The sequence below is a fragment of the Psammomys obesus genome, unplaced genomic scaffold, assembly GCF_907164565.1.
Source record: "Psammomys obesus unplaced genomic scaffold, mPsaObe1.curated_primary_1811, whole genome shotgun sequence".
Taxonomy (NCBI): domain Eukaryota; kingdom Metazoa; phylum Chordata; class Mammalia; order Rodentia; family Muridae; genus Psammomys; species Psammomys obesus.
This window is the reverse complement of record NW_026596152.1, coordinates 1,685,714-1,694,276: the sequence shown is the minus strand read 5'-3', so window position 1 is coordinate 1,694,276 and position 8,563 is coordinate 1,685,714. Positions and strand designations below refer to the sequence as shown.

General features: G+C 49.2%; 4 non-coding genes across 4 annotated transcripts; 3 read left to right on the top strand and 1 right to left on the bottom strand.

Moving 5' to 3' along the window:
• Positions 1-4,317: 4,317 nt before the first annotated feature.
• Positions 4,318-4,389, top strand: Trnap-cgg (transfer RNA proline (anticodon CGG)). Its single transcript has one exon. It is a non-coding gene; the product is annotated as a tRNA-Pro (tRNA).
• Positions 4,390-4,776: 387 nt separating this feature from the next.
• On the top strand, positions 4,777-4,848 carry Trnad-guc (transfer RNA aspartic acid (anticodon GUC)). The gene has a single exon. It is a non-coding gene; the product is annotated as a tRNA-Asp (tRNA).
• A 201-nt stretch (positions 4,849-5,049) lies between these two features.
• On the bottom strand, positions 5,050-5,121 carry Trnag-ucc (transfer RNA glycine (anticodon UCC)). The gene has a single exon. It is a non-coding gene; the product is annotated as a tRNA-Gly (tRNA).
• Positions 5,122-5,610: 489 nt separating this feature from the next.
• On the top strand, positions 5,611-5,682 carry Trnaw-cca (transfer RNA tryptophan (anticodon CCA)). Its single transcript has one exon. It is a non-coding gene; the product is annotated as a tRNA-Trp (tRNA).
• The last annotated feature ends 2,881 nt before the right edge of the window (positions 5,683-8,563 follow it).

Here is an 8,563-nt window from a genome sequence, read left to right as displayed (position 1 = left end):
ACACACACACACACACACACACACACACACACACACACACACACACACAGGAGGGGGTCAGCTGCAGGAAGAGAATAATTCTGGACAGGCTTAGGAAAGATACTATGTCTTCAGAGCTGACAGGATTTGGATGAGGAGATTCCCCTGCAGGGTAGGCGCCAGGCGGACAAGCCAACCACTGCAGCACTCCACCACTTCTTGCCCTGTCCAATGGCAGCAAGTGGGGCAGCTCTGTGTATTTCAGTGTGAAGCTTTGGCTTTAAGTACGAGATGTTTTCACCAAAGTCTAGTGGCAAGGGCACTTCAGAGTGTGTGACAGCACACGTTTGGGCTTCTTTTTGTAGGAAGCTAAGGAGGGCATATCTTCACTGCTACGGAAAAAAAGGGAGTCTGAATGAGGAGAAAAACCACGAGCCCGAGGAGAGCAGAAAGGCTAAATTCCCAAGTGCCTGCCTTTGCTTCTTCCCCCTGTGCAATCTGCTGGCTAGCAGTGAGATGTGAAACAGACCTTTTTAATCTTCTCAGGGTTCGGGTTAGGGTTGGGAATGAAGATTAAATTCCTGGGTTCTGGCACACACACTAGGAAAGAATGAGAAAGCTAAACAGGAGGGTGGGTAGGATCTGATCCTACCAGCTGGGACCCAGGTCCCCAGAGCTGGCAGCACTTCCTTGGAAGCTTCTAGGTCTCAATATCACTCTCTCTGTTGTGACTTCTGTCGCTGACAGATGTGTAACCATAGGCTTTTCCAGTTCCTGGAATAAGGACTCTGTCACTTTATGAATAAATGCCTGTGCCATAAGCTTTGGTTCATTCCCCAACTAGCTGATAACTTGTTTTACACATTTGTTCTATCTTATGTGTGCCACATGGCTGGCCACTTTTCAGTTTCATACATCTTCAGAGTCTAGGGTGAATCTCCCATCTCTGGGTCTATCCCACAGTCCATCTCTCTCTGCCTGAACTCCCATCATCTCTCTATACTTCCTGCCACAGCTAATAGGCCATCAGCTTTTTTTATTCATTCCCCCTCCCCCCCAGACAGGGTCTCTCTGTGTAGCCTTGGCTGTCCTGGACTCACTGTGTAGACCAGGCTGGCCTCAAACGCACAGAGATGCACCTGCCTCTGCCTCCAGAGTGCTGGGATTACAGGCGTGCGCCACCGTGCCTGGCCATGTCCATCAGCTTTTTATTGACAGGTGATGCTTCCGTACAGTACACAGGAGATTCTCTCTACAATTCCACCTTTTAATCCAATAAAGGGCTCTTCTTCTCATTAGAAAACTGAACTCAGTAAGAACGATTTGAAAATTATCAGGTAAGAGTACACTTGCAATGTGTTTGGCAGCGTAGGAGGAAGCAGTCTACTGTCCATCCTGCCTGGGTGAGCTCAGAGTTGTGTAGTTAAGTCATTTTCTATCAAAGTTGGTACTTATCATCTTAAAAACAATCTACCTAGCCCTAAAAATATCTTTTAAAGACATTTTCTTAACTCCTAAACAACTTAAGCTTAATTGTAAGGCTATAGCTATCTAGTCTTCAACCCCAGAGTTCGGAAGGAACAAGTATGCAGGAAATGCAGAGCACATATCTAGAGAATATCAAAACTCCACAAAGTGAAATGTCCATTTGACAAATTTCATTTCTTCCAGTACCCTTTGGGTTACTCCCTGCAGGTAATGAAGTTTGGTTATACAAAGAACAGTTAGCATGTCCCCTTAGTAATTTCCTTGGCTTGTTGGCAAGTGTTAGGAAAATCTTTCTTTAAACCTTTGCTGTTAAAGTGGTGTTTTTAATGAAATCGAAAGCTTCTAGCACTTCCTACTAATAGCTGATTTATTTCATCATTACCTTGTGCTAGAGGGCCTGGTAGACACATATGTGTTCTGACAGGTTATATATGATGGATGATTTCTATTTCTGATTGCTTGTTGTAGTGAAGTTAATTCTGAATCATCCTGAGTAAGTTCAGCAGTTTCTATATAAAAAAACAACTCCTGCCTATTGCGAGCCAGTAACTATATTAATAGATTTAGTAAAATCTAATAATACCATAAGAATGGCATACAGCTGGGTGATGGTGGCTCATGCCTTTAATCCCGGCACTCGAGAGACAGAGGTAAGTCGATCTCTGTGAGTTCGAGGCCAGCCTGGTCTACAGATGAGTTCCAGGACACCCAAGGCTACAGAAAGAAACCCTGTCTTGAAAACCCAACAATAGAAACTAAAAAGAATGGCATACAGCTTTGGTTCTTAAACTAAATTATAGGGACTTTGAGACAACTTGTTTTTTTTCAGACTTATAACCTGCTATTCCTGGCCTATTTGCATCAGTATAGAATGTAGGGGCTCCTGAAAATGGTGTTTCTTTTATTATATGAGGAAACATCCAATTCATTCTTTTTATAAACTGAAGTCGTTTGCTTTGGGGGTATTTGTCAATTTCTAAAAAGAATATTGTAAGCCCTTTGACAGTGTTTATTTTCTGTGCATAATGAGGCAATTTCTGCATTAATAAAAGTTATCACAAATTCTGTTGGCTCTATCCCTGCTAATTGATGAAATCTCATTTTTCCTTTCAGACTCAATTCAGAAACATCTTCTGTATTCTTTAATTTTTTATTCTGTTTATATGCTAAAAATATCCATTCTAGCCGGGCATGGTGGCTCATGCCTGTCATTCCAGTAATCAGGGAAACAAAGACAGATCTCTGAGTTTGAGGCCAAGCCTGGTCTACAAAGCAAGTCCGGGACAACCAAGGTACACTGGTGGACAGAGAAACCCTGTCTCCAAAAAAACCAAAAATATCCACTCTGATATAATCTTTTCTTTGTATAATCCTGTGTGAGAATGAGTAGGATGCAAAATAATTAAAATAGCTATCTTTGGATCCAAACAGTCTACACATACATCTTATATTTTCTTTCCTACTACAGCCAATTCATTTTCAGCCTCAGTTGCCAATTCTTTTGGACTATTTATGTCTTTATCATCTTGTAAGTTTTCAAATAAATTTCTTAGCTCTTGAGTAATTAATCCAATTGTGGGCCTAAGCCAATTAATGTCTCACAACGATTTTTGAAAATCATTGAGTTCTTAATTGATTGTACCTTCAGTGGTTGAACCTTTGTAAACCTATCTCATATCCTAGATAATTAACAGAATCCCTCTTTGTATTTTTTTTTTTCAGGAGCTATTTGTAAACCCCAGCAAGGCAAAATTCTTATTTCATCAAACATTTCTTCTAACGTATTTGTATGAGTCAGACAGTAAGATTTCTGCTTATGAATCATCTCTAGCGGCTGTTGTACAAAATACTGGCATAAGGTAGAACTACCCAGCATTCCTTACGGCAAGACTTTCTAATGATATCTTTATCGGACTACGTCTAGAAAACCAGGTACTTAAGTGACGGTACGAAATTGGCTGAAGGAAACCCCAGACTGACAGCATGCCAGCAGGGCGCGTTTATCCCTGCAGAAGTCCGGCACACAGGGATCACATGCAGCTCCACCGAGCAGGCTGCTGGCTCTTGGCTCGGCCCCTCGGGTGGGCCCGGACTGGGCTGCCGTTTTCCCACGCGTGACGAGGTCTCACTGGCCGCTTTTCCCCGTGCTGTTCGGGGGAAGCCGCAGCCAGCGTGCCCGAGTGGGGGGAGGCCTCGGCGCAGCACCGGCGAGCCGAGCGCTTCTCCACCCCCGCCCGGTTCCCGAAACCACGACCCTGCGACTTCCTTCCCTCCACTGGGCGGGTTAGCGCGTTCAGTTCGCCACCATCTTCCCCTCTATCCCAGAGTTCCGGCGCGGGCCCGGAACTCCCGCCCCCACTTCCGGCCTCAGCCGATAGGCCGGCAGCGCTTTATTGACAGGTGATGCCGCCATAGAGCGCGCAGCAGTCTCTCGCAGACAGCATGGCGACCTAGCGGGCTGCTCAGGCGCGTCTCCCCGTGCCTGCCCGGTCCGTCCCTGCAGGGAGGGACGCAGAGATGGCGGGGAAAGCCTCAGTCCAGGCAGGGAGCCCAGGACGCGGTTCCTGTTACTGTCAAAGCACAGCACGGGGGTGGCGCGGGAGGCGGGAGGTGCAGGCCGGTGAGCGCGGGCGGAGGCTCGCGGGCACGGCCGAGCCCGCACCTCCCGTCTCCGGACGCCGCCGCCCGGCGGGAGCCGCAGCCCGCGGGCCGGCGCCCCGCAGCGGATGGCCGCCCGCGGCCGCGAAGGCCCTGCGAGCGGCCGGCCTCCCGCCGCCCGGGCGTCGTGGCGTGCGGGCCGCAGCGGATGTTTACGACCTCTATGGGCGTCCGCAGGGGCGGGCGCCTGTCGGCTCGTTGGTCTAGGGGTATGATTCTCGCTTCGGGTGCGAGAGGTCCCGGGTTCAAATCCCGGACGAGCCCTGGCTTACTCCTTTTGCCCCAGGGCGGCAGGAAGCTTGGCGCGGGTCAGCGGCCGGCCGAACTGCGTCCACTGCGAGCGCGTGCCTGGACGCTACGGTCGGGGCCGGAGGTTGGAGCCGAGTTCGCCGATGTCCGCCTGGGGTTGCGGACGCCGCGTGACGAGGCTCTCCTGCGGAGCCGGGACGGACGGAGCACGGTCTCCTCGGCCTCGGGGCCCTCGGCGCCGGTCGCTCCCTCCTGCTGTGTCGGGCGTTCTGGGCCCGCTCCCCGCTGCGGCCTTTCACGGGCGTGGGTTGCCGCGTGTCTCCTCGGCGCGGGGTCCGCCCTGGCGGGCGGCTTGTTCCGGAGCCCAGATCAGGGATCCAGATAGCGCCGGCGTCAGCTGACTCCTCGTTAGTATAGTGGTGAGTATCCCCGCCTGTCACGCGGGAGACCGGGGTTCGATTCCCCGACGGGGAGAAGTGCAGTTGGTTTTATATTTTTTTGCACGCGGTGACATCCATGGAATTGGAGGAGCCCCTGAGAGGCAGAGCTCTGGATTTCCGCCGAGTGGCCCAGGAACGATAACGGCGCAGCGTGCACACACGGGAGAGTCCCGGTGTCTAGGTGCACTGACTTTGCAAGCTAAAGGGAAGAAGAAAAAAAAAAAAGAGTCACCGCTGCGTTGGCCGGGAATCGAACCCGGGTCAACTGCTTGGAAGGCAGCTATGCTCACCACTATACCACCAACGCAGACGGGAAGCGCCTCGCTAGCGGTCGTATTCATACTCACTTCATGCGTCTCTGCCGCTCTGCTGGCGGAAGCAGCAGCACAAGGAACAAACGCTGGATCCGGAGCCACCAGAGGACGTGGGTTTGGGTTTCAGGGATGAAGTGTCAGCCTCGGGCTAGGAGTCACCTACTCCATGAGGTCGCTTTTTAGTTAAACGTTATTTCTTTCCATAAACCGCACTTTATTCCGTTTGCAGCCCCGCTGCGGCCCCTCCCCTCCCCTCCCCACCCCACCCTCGTCTCCTCCCCGCCGTCCGGGTCCGCTGACCCTAGCCTCAGGTCTCCTCTGTGGCCTGGCCAGGCCCCGCCAGCGGGGGCGCTGAGAGATGTGGCCCGGAGCGAACTCTTGCTGCCACGCGCCCGAGGCGCAGCTTCCCCGGTCGCGCGCGCGCCGGGACACTGTCCCGCTCGCTTCTGTTCACGAACCTCATCAGCCTCCCTGCTCGCGGGGGCCTCGTGGCGCAACGGTAGCGCGTCTGACTCCAGATCAGAAGGTTGCGTGTTCAAATCACGTCGGGGTCACTGCTGTAACTTGTTTTCTAGTTAGTTACCTGCGTAATGGTACCTTGAGGTAAAACATGATAAGAAACCCTTTACTACAGTGACACTTTTTCCTACTCCATAAAGTGTCTTAGATTTGTCGGAGTTTCTGGTTCCAAGCCATCGATTGAATAAACATTTAGTTATCCTAACAGAAGTTGTTAGAGAACAGTCCCCCAGGTCCTGTTTAGAAAATGTATTTATGGCAAAAAAACGTTCTATTCGAAAAAAAATATGTAACTATAGTTAATCCCTTTAAAATTAGTAGTCACGTATATTATCCCACGCCGATGTTTTTGCTTTAGACTGCTCTCTTCGTCTTCACTGATGGTGCTTGTTTGTCTTGTTTCTTTTACCCAACAGCTGTGTTAAACATATAATTCTGTATTCCTTATAATTGTAGCAACAACCTAAAGTTTGACGATAGTTGTGTAAAGTATTAAGCAGTTTTTCTGTAGTTGGACATTCTGGCTATCAACTGTAGCCCAGGCTGGCCCCGGAGCCCCCAGGAGCCGCACTTGACCTCTTGATCTGCTCTCTCTCCCAAGCACTGTCTTCACAGGCTTCAGCTCCCAGGTCAATCATTTTCTTCGCTTTTACTGAATAAAATCTGTGGTGTGGATTCCTGGAATTTTACGTTTTGACTAAAGGTTTCCCGCCACTCTGAGTTTTTTGGGTGTGGTTGTCTGAGCTTCTCTCACCAAGCCTCAGAACATTGAGGAAATCAAGGACTTTCTGCTCAGAGCCAGGTAGAAGAAGGATGTCAGATCCATCAAGATCAAGAACAAGGATAGCATGAAGTTCAGGGTTGGCTTCAGCAGAGGTCCTTACACCCTGGTCAGCAGGAGCTGAAGCAGTGCCTTCCTCTGGTTTGACAGTGAAGGCGCTGAAGTGAAGCAGACCTCTGCATTTTAACGTGATTTTTTGCTCTGCTATTTTATTATTATCTGTCACTCCTGGCTTGGCACTTACCGTGTAAACCAAGCTGCTCGTGCGTGCCTCTGCCTCCAAAGCGCGGGCATGCGAGCCTAATTTTTAGAAGCGATGAAGAGAACTCAGGAGACCAGATCTCATCGTTGCAAAATCACAAGAGGTTTATTTTAACCATTGCGCAATGGGGTCACCCCTGCCGGTCAGCATTGAATGGCACCGGGAGACAAGGCCTTGGGTTTTAATTTTGAAGTTGCAGTCTTGGCAATTTAGGATTGGATGAGGAAGCTATAAAGTAAGATAATTGGTTAGTCTTAGGTGCTCAAGCTTGGCCAGTCCTGCCAAGTGTGGATGCAGCTGCAATTAAAGGTGGGAGTGGTTAGCTCATCCTTGACGATCAGGGGCTACAGACTTTTGGCTGGAGGTCAGGGTCTACTCAGAAGGATTGAGGCCGTCTGGGTTGGTTGCTAAGAAACACTATCTCGAAGACAAGGGTCTGGTCGTTCCTTTTGCTGAGTGAAGGTCATTGCCTGCTTTTTTTTTTTTTTTTTTTTTTTTTATATATCTGTCCTCACAGATAGGGTCACATTCGTCCATTCTCTGGAAAGGTACTAAGAAACTTTAGCTTAACCTGGACCTAAAACTCAAAGCTACAGGCTTTAGAAGACATACAGGTTACAAAGTCAATCTGACCCTTTCAGTACCAGCGAGCCGTCACGGGTGGGTCCAAGTTGTTTAAAGTGGTTTTGGTCACCTCTGATTAGCTTTGGGTTGAACATTGTTGAACATTGAGTATTGCAGATAAATGATAATTCTCTTCAGATTTCTCCCTTTTTGCTGCCTTTATTTTTTTTTTTTAAAGAAGAAGAAGAAAAAAAAAAAAGCAGAACAAAAGCAAGAAAGCAAAAGAGAAACCCAAGCTACAAGCTAGCAAACTCTTCTCATCCAATCCATACACCCCCGTCACCACCACACACGCACGCACACACGCACACACGCACAGGCCTTGTCTTCCCAGTGGACAGCTTCATGTCCCGACACTTCTTGAATCCACAGCTACACCTTTGTCAGCATGGCAGTGGCTCCTGGTGAGGAATTTGGGCCTCAGAATACGACCCCACAACAGATGCCAGGGGAATCTGTGCCTCGCTCACTTCCCCCCCTCCTGGCCCAGCCTGCCTTGTTCCAGATCACTCACTTTGTACTGACAGTGTGTGGGGGGGGAGGCTAGTCTTTGTTGTACATGCCAGAGCTTTGAAGCCCCCAAATAGCTCTGACCTTTACGATCCTGCGAAATAGCAGCCCTTGGCAGGAGAACTGTGACGTTGCCCCTCATGGCCACCGTCTGTGTTATTTGGCCAGTAGAGTCCACATCAATCATGGACCAAGTGATAGAATAAAATCAAGAGTTAACTGATCAGGAATTGCGGATCGATAGAATTAGAAAACATTTAATTTATATACTTTCTGGGGTGAATGGCTCACACTGTACCCTGGAATTCCTGGCGGTCCTCCTGCCTCAGGCTCTAGAGTGCAGGAATTACAAGCCTGCTGTTAGAATTAGGGACCTTGAAGGATTTTTTTAAAGAACAAAACAGTAAGGACACACAAGCAAAACCTTTGCAGGAGAGGGAGTTTTGAGCGTGCCTAGCCCAGGAATGTAGAACATGCTGTTTTTTCGCATTGTGTTCAAATGCTGAAGCTCTCAGGGAATTAGCGCAGAAAGATCCACCCGCTGAAAAAGCCTTCTAGAAACTTGAAGGACAATTAAGAAAAAAATAGAAATGTTAAAAACAAGCTGGGCCTGGTATATTTTTTTGTGATCCCAGTGCTCAGGAGGTTGCGGGGAGAGGAACAGACGTTCAAGGCCAGCCTGGGGGATTCTTCACTGAGTGAGGGGCCAGCCTGGGCTCTTCACACTGAGTGAGGGGCC